We start from the raw sequence: 11,329 nt of genomic DNA on the forward strand, positions 1-11,329 counted from the left end.
TAAATGTGGAAGTAAGGTCCAAAATATAGTGAATAATCCATGAAAAATGACGGTGTCTAAATACCATCTCAGAATTGGCGTGACAAGTGCACGAGCTTCTAGAATAGTATAAATAAGTTTTTGAATAAAATAAAGTTGTCTGAAAATAAACACACAGCTAAAGTAAAGTAGACGGGGACTTCAGAACTACAGACACCGTGCATTTATACCTGAAGTCTCCTCTGGTAGCTGAAATCCGAGCAAGTCTATGGTGCGCCGCTAGGACCAACTCTGAAATCTGCACAAGAAGTGCATAGTGTAGTATCAGTACAACCGACCCCATATACTGGTAAGTGCTCAGCCTAACCTCGACGAAGTAGTGACGAGGCTAAGGCGTGTCACTTACATTAACATGTACGCAATATTAGTAACAACAACAAATAATAGAAATAAATCAGATAACTCATTTATAATAATTGAAGCCAACTCAACAGTCATAACCAATTATTATTTCCATCAATTTCCGTTGCAACGTGCAACTCGCTCTCACAATATATTCATATTCAATTCTGTTGCGGCGTGCAACCCGCTCGTCCAATATATTCATTTTAATCAAGTCTGTTGCGGCGTGCAACCTGATCCCCAAATATATTCATTAACCAATTCTTATAGAAGAATTTACCCCAATGAATGTAATAATTAATATAAAGTTTTTAAGACAACAAGCATACAATAATTATGATTTAATTATGAAATAAATAATAAAAAATAACAATTTATTTAGGAAATCAAGGAGAAAATAGGCAGTTTAATGTTAAATATGCTAAATGTCAAGTAGCAATTAATACACATAAATCAAATAGCATGTAACAATTATTGCAGAAATTCAAGAATTAATATTTGTCAAAGAATAGGAAAGAAATAATTATTATAACAATTTATTCATGATTAAAATAATTTATTATTTTTCAAGTAAATATGCAAACAATTAATTTGACGACGTATAGACACTCGTCACCTCGCCTATACATCGTTCACATGCATTTCACATAACAAATAGTTTAAGGGTTTTATTCCCTCAAGTCAAGGTTAACCACAACACTTAACTCGCTTTGCAAGTTCCAAAAAATTATTCGACCACAAATTTTCCTTTTGAATTTGTCTCCAAAAGCTTCAAATCTATACACAAACAATTCGATATAATCAATACGAATCATAGAAATTAATTCCATATGAATTTACTAATTTTCTGGATAAAAAACCAAAATTCATTTAAATATTCAATAGTGGGATCCACGTCTCAAATCTTGAAAAAAACTTACGAAATCCGAATGCCCATTCCGAGATGAGTCTAACCATACAAAAATTATCAAATTCCGATGTCAAATGGACTTTCAAATCTTAAACTTTTGTTTTTGGAAGATTTTATAAAAATCTGATTTTTCTTCTATAAATTCACGGATTCATGATGTAAATGAGTATGAAATCATGAAATGTAATCAATATAGGATAAGGAACACTTACCCCAATGTTTCACGTGAACATCGCCCAAAAATCGCCTTACCCGAGCTCAAAAAGGGAAAAGGGTTGAAAATGGGACGAGAACTTAAGTTCTGTTTCTGGAACTTTTACCCTTCGAGAACACGGTCAGTGCCTCGCATTCGCGAAGCACAAATTCCTGCTGACCAATTTTACTCTTCGCGAACGCGAAGCTTGCCTGGCTTGGCCTTTGCGAACGCGAGATGCCCTTCGCGAATGCGAAGGCAATTTTCCTTGCCAACCCCTTTCCCTTCGCGAACGCGAAGCTTAACACCTCAATCCTTCGCGAACAAGTTCACTCTGTCACGAATGCGAAGCACAAAATGTGCCAGCCCCAATTTGCTCTTCGTGAACGCTAGGGCTACTTCGCGAACGCGAAGAAGGAAAGCAGAAGCAGGTTTCTGCAGTTTTCTCAAGTCCAAAAGTGATCCGTTAACCATCCGAAACCAACCCGAGCCCTCGGGGCTCCAAACCAAACATGCACCCGAGTCCTAAAACATTATACGAACTTGCTCGCGCGATCAAATTGCCAAAATAACACCTAGAACTATAAATCGGACACCAAATCAAAGAAAATTTTCAAGAAAACTTTAAAACTTATATTTTCACAACCGGACGTCCGAATCACGTCAAATCAACTCTTATTCTCACCAAATTTGGCAAACATCTCAATTGAGTTTTAAAACTCTATTTCACATTTTAATCCATTTTTCACACAAAAACATTTTTGGAAATTGTAGGGACTACGCACGCAAGTGGAGAAATGATAAATAGTACTTTTTGAGGTCTTAAAACACAGAATTACTTATTAAATTTAAAGATGACATTTTGTGTAACGACCCGGCCGGTCGTTTTGAGAGTAATAGCCCCGATCCTCTATTAACTGCTTTCCCCATATCTATTTCTGCTATTGTGACTTGCCGGGATGATTGGTTTTGAGTTTCGGAGTGTTTTGGGACACTTAGTCCCTAAATGAGAGCTTAAGCCTTAGGATTTGGACAGTAGTCAGAACTGTATGAAGATGACTCCGGAATGGAATTCCGTCGGTTCAATTAGTTCCGTTAGGGGATTTTGGGTTTAAGGGTGTGTCCGGATTGTGTTTTGGTGGTCCGTAGCTCATTTAGGCTTGAAATGGCGAAAGTCGAATTTTTGGAGTTTTGGGCCGGTAGTGAAATTTTTGATATCCAGGTCGAAATCCGATTCTGGAAGTTGGAATAGGTACGTAATATTGAATATGACTTGCGTGCAACATTTGGGGTCAATTGGACGTAGTTTGATAGGTTTCGGCATCGGTTGTAGAATTTTGAAGTTTTAAGTTCTTTAAGTTTGAATTGGAAGGAGATTCGTGATTATAGCATTTTTTATGTGATTTGAGGGCTCGATTAAGTTCATATGGTATTTTAGGACTTATGGGTATGTTTGGTTGAGGTCCCTAGGGCCTCAGGTGAGTTTCAGATATTTAACGGATCACTTTTGGACTTTGGAAGATAGCAGATTTCTGGTGTTCTGTTGCAGTCAGTTTCTTCATCGCGTCGCAAGGGAGTCCTCGCATTCGCGTAAGGTATCTAGGAAGGGAAGCTGAATTACTCTTTGCGTCTGCGATGTCGCTCTCACATTCGCGAAGGTATGGAACCTTGAAGCTACGCGTTCGCGACATGGTCCTCGCGTTCGCGAAGAAGAATTGGAGGCAGGCGAGATTTCGTGCTTCGCGTTCGCGATGGAGATCCCGCATTCGCGAAGGGTCAAGCTGAGTGGTCTTCGCGTTCGCGGCATGTGTATCGCATTCATGATGGAGGAATTTTGGGCCGAAGTAAATTGTACTTTGCAAACGTGAGGGTATGGCCGCGTTCGCCAAGAAGGACGCGTCTAGGCACTATTAAAGTTCCAAAAACGGAGGTTATGCCATTTTTATCAAAAACTTAAGTTGGGAGCTCGGATTTTGGATGAGGGATTAAGGGATTTTCAGAGATATCGATTGGGTAACGATTCTTAACTCCTTTATGGTTATATTCCACTAATTTGTGCTTCAATTCATCGTTTAATTTTTTATTTGGGGTGAAAAATTGAGAAACGTTCTAAGGCCGAATTTTGGGGTTTTGATCGAGATTTTGGTATCGGATTTGAGCAATTTTGGTACGAGTAAACTCATGAGTGAATGGGTATTCGTATTTTACAAATTTTACCCGATTCCGAGATGTGGGTCCCACGGGCGATTTTTGAGTTAATTTCAAAATTTTGGTTAAATGTTGATTTCATTAATTAGATGAGTCTATTATGGTTGTATTTATGATATGTAATTGCTTTTGGCTAGATCTGGGTCATTCAGAGCCGGATATTCGTGGGAAAGGCACGGTGAATGATTGATTGAGTTTGGTTCGAGGTAAGTGGCTTGCCTAACCTTGTGTTGGGGACTTTCCCCTTAGGATATTTCGATATTATTTGGTGTGTGGGCACCGTGTACGTGAGGTGACGAGTACGTACACAGGCTATTATTGAAAAAAAAATCTCGTTTATCCTTTTTAAATCATAAATGGTTTCTCTTATTGAATTGCACTAATAATATTTAATTGTTTAGTTTAGACTAGAAAAGCATGCTTACGTGTTTTAACTGCCTAATTGACATTCTCTGCGCCATGCTTAGTTAAATCCCTATTTTCCTTATCTGTGATTAGTGTAAACTGTATAATTCGAGGCTATACCTGTCATTGTATCTTGCATTTCATATTTACTTTGGGACTACGGACGTATTCCGGAAGATCCCCCAGCACTGCATATTTATTTTGGGACTACGGACGTATTCAGGGAGATCCCCCAGCACTGCATATTTACTTTGGGACTACGGACGTATTTTAGGAGATTTCCCAGCACTGCATATTTACTTTGGGACTACGTATGTATTCCTGGAGATCCTCCAGCACTGCATATTTACTTTGGGACTACGGACGTATTTCGGGAGATCCCCTTGTACTGCATATTCATTCGGAACTACGGGATGGCATCCCGGGAGATTCCCCATTGTGTTTACTTTGTTCTAAGCCGAGGGCTCCTTTAACTGTTAAATTTTTGAGAATTTCTTTAACTGTATTACCGTAAATTTTACTTATATTTTTTACTGTTTAATTTATTATATTTATTCCGGTAGGGCCTTGACCTGACCTCGTCACTACTCGACTGAGGTTAGGCTTGGCACTTACTGGGTACCATTGTGATATACTCATACTACTCTCTGCACATATTTTTCGTGTGCAGATCTAGGTGCACCTTATCAGCCGCACTATCAGTGAGCCGGGACAACTTTGGAGACTTCAAGGTATATCTGCCGCGCCCGCAGACCTCGGAGTCCCCTTCTACTCTTTCTCATGTCCATTATTTTCTGTATCTTCCTTGTTAGATTATGATGTATAGAGACACTAGACTTTTCCTTCTGTAGTTTGTGATTCACGATGTTTCGGGTTTTGGGAATTGTTGTGTATTTTTTTGAATAGTTGGCTAAATTTATATTTTTATTTCATTATTCCGCAAAGTGTTAGACTTACCTAGTTGTAGGGACTAATTGTCGTCACGACATCACACGAAGGGGAAATTGGGTCGTGACATTTTGGGTCATCACAGTTTTAGGTGCACGATATTTAGTTTCCTACTTTGATTTCTCCCATTTAGGTGTCAACTTTGGTTTTTCCTTTTTTTTTGTGTTCGTACTTTTTGAATTTGAAAAGATTTAATGACAAAATTTTGTATTTGATATTATATTCTTAAATATTAGAAAACAACTAAGCTATAATTTTGTCCAATATAAAAATTATTTTTAAAGGATAAAAAAAGCAAACGATATTTTGCGAAAGGACTTAATACTTTGGAGGAGAAGTTGAATTCTTGATAAACACATAATCCTAAATTTAAAAAGAGGTGAAGATGCTCTAAATTTTTTTTAAAAAAAAATAAAAGATCCTAAACCTAAAAGTGATAAAAGTGCTCAAATATTCTACCTAAAATATTATTTTTAAAGGAATAATGAACTCTTTACCCAAATAATTTTAAATTAAATGGTTAATGTTTTAATAAATATTCCTAAACCTAAAAGGAGTCCAACGTGCTCGACAAGTTTTCTATTGTCAATTTTTCATGTGTTATAAAAAAAATAAACCCAAAATAAGACTCCTAAATCTAAAAGGAGTTGAAAGTGCTAAAAAAGCTAAACTTTTTAAGGAATTACTCTCAAAACGTAAAAGGAGTTCAAACGGATGCAATCAATTTCATAGGAGTTGAAACGGATGTATATTATTGAAACACTTCACAAAATACTTTGCTTTTCTCTTATTATTATTTTTCTTTTACAAATTTGTTATATTACCTAGTTTAAATATGGAAGAATATAATTAAAAAAATCTAGTTTAATGAACTTTTTACCTAAATAATCTTAAAGTATTAATTGGCTAAATTTTTTAAAAAATATTCTTAAACCTAAAAGGAGTTCAACATGCTCGAAAGTTTCCTAGTGTGATTTTTTCATGTGTTATAACAAACAAAAAGAAAAGACTCCTAAATCTAAAAAGGAGTGAAATAGCTAAAAAAAAAAAAAAAACTTAACCTAATTGTTTTAGGGGATTGTTGTGTAGTTTTTTGAATAGTTGGTTAAATTTATATTTTTATTTCATTATTTCGCAAAGTGTTAGGCTTACCTAGTTGTAGAGACTAGGTGCCGTCACGACGTCACACGGAGGGGAAATTAGGTCGTGACAAGTTGGTATCAGAGCTTTAGGTTCGTAGGTGTCGTGAGTCACAAACGAGTTTATTAGAGTCTCGCGGATCGGTACAGAGACGTCTGTACTTATCTTCGGGAGGCTATGGAACTGTTAGAAAAATTTTACTATTTTGATTCCTTGTCGTGCCAAAATTGTTGACTTCAAAGATTCTAAACTTCACAGATGGTGAATACACGTACAAGCGGATCAGATGACCAGGCACCCGCGCCCCCTGCTAGAGCCGCGAGAGGCCGAGGCCAGGGTAGAGGCCGAGGACGTCCACGTGGTGCAGCCAGAGCACCCGCGCGAGCCGCTACAGAAGAGTCCCCAGTAGCTCAAGCTGGAGGACAAACACCTGAGATACCTGTTGCTGCACCAGCCCCCCAGGAGACTCTAGCCCAGTTTCTGAGCATGTTCAGCACCTTAGCTCAGGCTGGATTTATTCCACTTGCTCCTGCCACATCTCAGGCCGGGGGAGGAGCACAGACTCCCGTCGCCAGTACTCCAAAGCAGCGGGTTCAGATCGACCAGGTTCCGGAGGTTGTACCAATGCAGCCGGTAGCTCCAGCTCAGCCCGAGGTTAGGGCAGCAGCTTTTGAGGCAGAGCAGCTCAGACTTGAGAGGTACAATATGTACCACCCACCTACTTTCAGCGGACTAACTTCAGATGATGCTCTGGGTTTTCTTGAGGAGTGTCATTGTATTCTCCATACTATGGGTATTGTGGAGACGAGTGGGGTTTCTTTCACCGCTTTCCGACTGAGGGGAGCGGCATATCAGTGGTGGCGTGCCTATGAGCTGAGTAGTCCGGACGAGGCAGCCTCACTCACTTGGACTCAGTTTTCAGAGATGTTCTTGTGTGAGTATGTTCCCCAGAGCCTCAGGGATGCTTGGCGCGCAGAGTTTGAGCAGTTGTATCAAGGTGCTATGACTGTGTCGGAGTATGCAGACCTTATAACACCGCATGCGTATCAATATCACAATATATCATAATTTGCACCTCAAGTGCTCAAATAATTTAACTTGCCAAAATAAATTATCAATAATGAGTACGAAAATTTTACAAAATATTCGGGAATAAATAACTCAACAAGATAATATTTCAAAATTTTAATACATTGCTTAACTACAAAATTTAAAATGTCAAATAGTTTATATTAATAATATTTAATTTAAGGAAAATCACCCTTCAAATAATGCACAGAATAAAAGAAACCAAGTTCCAACTAAACAGGTAAAACAATTAGCAGAAAAAAGGTCAAGCAAATTTAAAGTATATAAATCAAATCAATGATGGAGAATATAATAAGATTTAATAATTTAAATAATATGCAACAGTGATTTTCACAATTTAAAAACATAATCCTCCACAATTAGCCCGTGTACACACTCGTCACCTCGTGTACACGACTTTCATCATATTACAATTAATAGCAATCCTAGGGGAGATTTCGCCCCACACAAGGTTAGACAAGTCACGTACCTCGGCTTGCTCCAATTTAATCAAGTAGTATGCCTTTTCCTGGATTTTTCGACTCCGATCGACTCGAATCGAGTCATAATTAATTCGATACAGTTAGCAAAAATTAAAGGAATCAATTTCATAAGAAAATACTACATTTTTCAATAAAATCTGAAATTAACTCAAATATTGCCACGTCTCGGAATTCGGCGAAACTCACAAAATTCGACAACCCATTCAATTACGAGTCCAACCATACTAATTTCACTCAAATCCTACTCTGAATCGACACCGAAATCTCAAAATTTTGTTTCTATGAGATTTCTAAAATTTTCCAAATTTCAATCTCAAAACACTAATTAAATGGTGAAAACAATGATATATTCGTATATATTTACCAAATTCGAGTTAGAATCACTTACCCAGATGTCTTTTCCTTGAAAATCTATCACTAATCGCCTCTGCTCAAGCTCCAGTTTGTTAAAAATGGTGAATGGGACGAATGCCCTCTTTTATAATTCTGCCCATGCAGCCCTCGATCCTCGGGCTCGATCATGGGGCTCGATCATGGCCCTCGATCATGGCCCTCGATCTTGGGGCTCGATCTTGGGCTCGTTCGTAGCCCAGAATTTCCAACATAAGAGTAAAAAAAATTGCAGCAGCTTTTTAAGTCCAATTGTTTATCCGTTAACCATCTGAAACTCACCTGAGGCCCTCGGGACCTCAACCAAATATACCAACAAGTCCTAAGTCACGATATGGACCTACCGAAACTATCAAAACACTAATCCGAGTCTGTTTGCTAAAAATGTTGACCAAAGTCAACTCAGTTGAGTTTTAAAGCTCCAATTCATATTTTAATCCATTTTTCACATAAAAACTTTCGGGAAAATTTTACGGACTGCACACGCAAGTCGAGTAATGATAAATAGTGCTTTTTAAGGTCTTAGAACACAGAATTAATTATTAACTTTAAAGATGACATTTTGGGTCATCACATTCTCCACCCTTAAAACAAACGTTCATCCTCGAACGAAGTTAGAAAAAGTACATGAGCTGGTGAATAAGTGTGGATAATAGTTGTGCATATCATGCTCGGTCTCCCAAGTCGCCTCCTCGACCGGATGACCCCTCCACTGAACCTTCATGGAAGCAATGTTCTTTGACCTCAGCTTTCGAACCTGCCTATCTGAAATAGCCACTGGTTCATCAACATAAGATAGATCCTTGTCCAACTGTACAAAACTGAAGTCTAACATATGAGACAGATCGCCGTGATATTTTCGAAGCATAAAAATATGGAATACCGGATGAACTACAGAGAGACTAGGTGGTAGTGCAAGTTTGTAAGCCACCTCTCCAACTCTCTCATGAATCTCAAAAGGTCCAATATACCTAGGGCTCAACTTGCCCTTCTTCCCGAACCTCATCACCCCCTTCATAGGCGAAACCTGGAGCAGGACCCGCTCACCAACCATGAATGCAACATCACGAACCTTCCGATCCGCATAACTTTTCTGTCTAGATTGGGCTGTACGAAGTCGATCTTGAATCAACTTAACTTTTTCCAGGGCATCCTGAACCAAGTCTATACCCAATAGCCTAGTCTCGCCCGGTTCGAACCAATCCACTGGAAACCGGCACTGCCTACCATACAAGGCCTCATACGGAGCCATCCGAATGCTCGTCTGGTAACTGTTGTTGTAAGAAAACTCAGCAAGCGGTAAGAACTGGTCCCAAGCACCCCCAAAATCTATCACACACGCACGAAGCATATCCTCCAGTATCTGAATAGTGCGTTCGGATTTCCTGTCTGTCTGAGGGTGAAATGTTGTACTCAACTCCACACGAGTACCCAACTCTCGTTGTACAACCCTCCAAAACCATGAGGTAAACTCTGTACCCCGGTCAGAGATGATAGATTCCGGTACGCCGTGAAGTCTGACAATCTCGCGAATATAGATTCGAGCTAACTGCTCGGAAGAGTAGCTAGTCATCACAAGAACGAAATGAGGTGACTTGGTCAACCTATCCACAATCACCCAAACTGCATCATACTTCCGTTGAGTCTGTGGAAGTCCAACAACAAATCCATAGTGATCCGTTCCCATTTCCATTTTGGAATCTCTAACTTCTGAAGCAATCCACCCGGTCGCTGATGCTCATATTTTACTTGTTGGCAATTTAGACACCGAGCTACATATTCCACTGTGTCTTTCTTCATCCACCTCCACCAATAGTGTTGTCTCAGGTCCTGATACATCTTTGTAGCACCCGGATGAATGGAGTACTGCGAACTGTGAGCCTCTTGGAGAATCAACTCATGCAAACCATCTATATTAGACACACATAGCCTGCCCTGCATCCGTAATACACTGTCATCTCCAATAATGACTTCCTTGGCATCACCGTGCTGAACTGTGTCCCTAAGGACAAGCAGATGGGGGTCTTCATACTGACGCTCCCTGATACGATCATAAAGAGAAGACTGAGAAACCACACAAGCCAAAACTCGGCTCGGCTCGAAAATATCCAACCTGACAAACTAGTTGGCTAAGGCCTGAACATCCAAGGCTAAAGGCCTCTCTGCTACCGGTAAATATGCTAAGCTGCCCAAACTTTCCGCCATACGACTCAAGGTATCGGCCACTACATTGGCCTTCACAGGATGATAGAGAATGGTGATATCATAATCCTTAAGCAACTCCAACCATCTTCGCTGCCGCAAATTAAAATCCTTCTGTTTAAGCAGATGTTCTAGACTCCGGTGATGGCTGCAGACTTCACAATGGACACCGTACAAATAATGCCGCCAAATCTTCAAGGCATGAACAATAGCTGCTAACTCAAGGTCGTGGACTAGATAATTCTTCTCATGTACCTTTAACTGTCTGAACATGTAGGCAATCACCCTACCATCTTGCATCAACACTGCACCGAGACCAATACACAACACGTAACAATACACAGTATAAGACCTTGAACCTATAGGTAATACCAATACTGGGGCTATAGTCAAAGTTGTCTTAAGATTTTGGAAGCACTCCTCACATTCCTCGGTCCACCTGAACGGAGCACCCTTCTGGGTCAATTTGGTCATAGATGCAGCAATAGAAGAGAAACTCTTTACAAATCGGCGATAATATCCTACCAAACCAAGGAAAATTTGGATTTCCGTAACTGAGGACGGTCTGGACCAACTCTGCACTCCTTCAATCTTCTTCGGATCTATCTTGATCCCCTCGTATGAAACTATATGACCCAAAAATCCCACTGAATCAAGCCAGAATTCACACTTAGAAAATTTTGCATATAACTTCTTTTCTCTCAAAATCTGAAGCACAGTCCTCAAGTGTTGTTCATGATCTTCCCGACTCCAGGAATACATCAGAATGTCGTCAATAAACACAATGATGAAAGAATCAAGATAGAGCTGAAATACACTATTCATTAAGTGCATAAATATTGCTGGAGCTTTGGTCAGTCCAAAAGACATGACAAGGAACTCGTAATGACCGTATCGAGTCCTGAAAGCCGTCTTCGGGATATCTGGCTTCCGAATCTTCAACTGATGATAACTTGAATGCAAGTCAATTGTAGAGAACAC

This window comes from Nicotiana tomentosiformis, chromosome 8 (genome assembly GCF_000390325.3).
Source record: "Nicotiana tomentosiformis chromosome 8, ASM39032v3, whole genome shotgun sequence".
In the NCBI taxonomy this organism is placed as follows: Eukaryota; Viridiplantae; Streptophyta; class Magnoliopsida; order Solanales; family Solanaceae; genus Nicotiana; species Nicotiana tomentosiformis.